Source organism: Schistocerca cancellata, chromosome 8, assembly GCF_023864275.1.
Source record: "Schistocerca cancellata isolate TAMUIC-IGC-003103 chromosome 8, iqSchCanc2.1, whole genome shotgun sequence".
NCBI lineage: Eukaryota > Metazoa > Arthropoda > Insecta > Orthoptera > Acrididae > Schistocerca > Schistocerca cancellata.
In genome coordinates this window covers 26,558,714-26,561,264 of record NC_064633.1, presented here as the reverse complement: position 1 = coordinate 26,561,264, position 2,551 = coordinate 26,558,714, and the positions used below count along the sequence as shown (strand labels likewise).

At 42.8% G+C, this 2,551-nt stretch overlaps 1 non-coding gene across 1 annotated transcript; it reads right to left on the bottom strand.

Moving 5' to 3' along the window:
• Positions 1-407: 407 nt before the first annotated feature.
• Trnaw-cca (transfer RNA tryptophan (anticodon CCA)) lies at positions 408-482 on the bottom strand. Its single transcript has one exon. It is a non-coding gene; the product is annotated as a tRNA-Trp (tRNA).
• Positions 483-2,551: the final 2,069 nt, after the last annotated feature.

Here is a 2,551-nt window from a genome sequence, read left to right as displayed (position 1 = left end):
AGAAATGACAAAGAGATTGCACGACGCCATTCTAGTAACTGACTGTTAATTTTGTGTCACTTCTGCTACATCACATATTCACTTCTTTTACAAGCAAAAGAGTTTATTGCTCTGAGAGAAAGAGGCAAGGTTTGCGTCAGCAGCCAGTGTGTTATGAGCCAATCAGACTTCTACTCCCAGCGTCCTCTGCTAAACAGCTAACTAAAATATTGTGATCAGTATATTTTCTTTCTATTGAGAAATACCTCTGTTCAGGAGCCAAATATAAGTTTGCGATCAGCATTTTTTTATTTTTTTTATTTTAGTTATTTATTTATTTTTTGCTAGGGAGACAGAGCTCTTCTCAGTAGCCAATAAGAGTCGGTGATCAGTATATTTACTGAAACTTTCTGGCAGATTAAAACTGTGTGCCGGACCGAGACTCGAACTCGGGACCTTTGCCTTTGGCGGGCAAGTGCTCTACCAACTGAGCTACCCAAGCACGACTCACGCTCCGTCCTCACAGCGTTACTTCCGCCAGTACCTCGTCTCCTACCTCCCAAACTTTACAGAAGCTCTCCTGCGAACATCATCATTAAATATAGAAAAACAAACAAAAAAACTATATAAAAATAAAATGTTAAGCAAGTACTGGAGGAAGTAAAGCTATGAGGACGGGGGGTGAGTCGTGCTTGGGTAGCTCAGTTGGTAGAGCACTTGCCCGCGAAAGGCAAAGGTCCCGAGTTCGAGTCTCGGTCCGGCACTCAGTTTTAATCTGTCAGGAAGTTTCATATCAGCGCACACTCCGCTGCAGAGTGAAAATCTCATTCCAGTATATTTACTGATTAGCGAGACAGAGCTCTGCTCACGAGCAAAGTAAAAGATTGTGACTGGTATACATGCCGACTAGGGACACAGTCAAATAACAGTTTGCAATCAGTATATAGTGACTAGGGAGGCAAAGCTGTACCCAGTAGTCTAATATATGTATGCAATTAGTATATACTCTGAGTAGGGAGACAGAGCTGTACTCTGGAGCCAAATAAAAGTTTTCGATCAGTATATTTGCTGACTAGGGAGACAAAGTGAACCGTGATTTTAGCTTTCAAAATCTTTTCTTAAAGGATTTACTTTATTTACTAGCGATTCATCAAGAACATTAACACACTATGTGAGCGTGGAAGTAGTTGCTAAGGAGTAACTGCTGGAAACGAATGGAAATTTTATTCATAAAAACCTTTTCAAAAACATTTAAAATTATGAGCAGAAAAGCACACTCGAAATATCAAGTCACAATTTAACAAATGTGACTTTTATTCCTAAAAGATGTTTCAAAACAGATTTAAAATTATAAGCAGAAAAGCACTCTCGAAATATCAAGTTACAATTATTCAGAGGTAGAATAAAAAATTTTATTAGTTACAGTAGGAGCCTTCAGGCTGAGAAGCTTCCGTTACCTTTCAACACGGCCGTAGTCACGACCGCTCACACGACCTCTGAAAAACTACACTGGTGCAAATCTGCAACACACCACATTATTTTAAACTAAGATTTTTAACAATTCACATAAACACATTAACTATGCACCCCGTAAGAGGGATGGAAATGATACAAACACTCACACTAAGAAATTATTTTCCACCAAAAGTGCAATTTGTTTTTAAAAGGGCTCTTACGGTGGAAGGGTGGCAACTTTATAAAAATGACTATTTAAATGAAACCCATGAAATTCAGATTTACATAAAGAGTACAACATGCTCTACATCACACATATACCGCATCGCAAGATGATAGGCAAGATAAAAACATATTTCAGGAATTCGGCTTTTACCTTAATTCTATAAATTCGTTAACACCGAATCCAACAAACATGACAGAGGCAGCTATTAACTATGGCAGACCGACAGACAGACAGACACTAACTGCCTAACAAATATGGACAAGAGACAGACGAGCAAGCTGGGGACGAGAGACTGGCCAAGAAAACAAGTAGAATTTAACAAGTAACTGAAACAACATATCAATAATCACTTAACTTCTAATAATTGCGATTTCTGACAAAAACCTGGCGCAGAACCCCCCCAAAATGCTATCCCGAACCGTCCGCTGCATCAATGGACGCAGGAAGGCACGCCGATCTCCCGTCTCACGGCGTCGCAGCTCGCCCCGGCCAGACCGATGTCGTCGGTTGACTCCTATTGCTCTCGTGTAGGCCGCGAAGCCACTACGCCTCGCTATACGGCGCGGCCACTGTACTCACGTGGCGACCTCACAAGCGCCGACGCTCCAGGCGGACAAGTCATCTTGTGTCTCAGTGCGCGACCGACCAACCGATCGATCCAACCGCCAATGCCCATTGCCTGAGCAAACTCGAGCAGACTGGCGGCCTAAAGTTACGTTGTGCAAGACGCGACAGTTGGCTGCTACTGCGCCGCTGCCCCCTCCTCTTTTCCCACCCTGGCAGACGGCGACACTGCCGCAACACGACAGGAGTCGTCGCTGTTTCCCAAGCTGCGGTCGGCGGCGGCGGATTCAAATACATAAGAAAAATAAGAATTCCGATTTTCTTGCT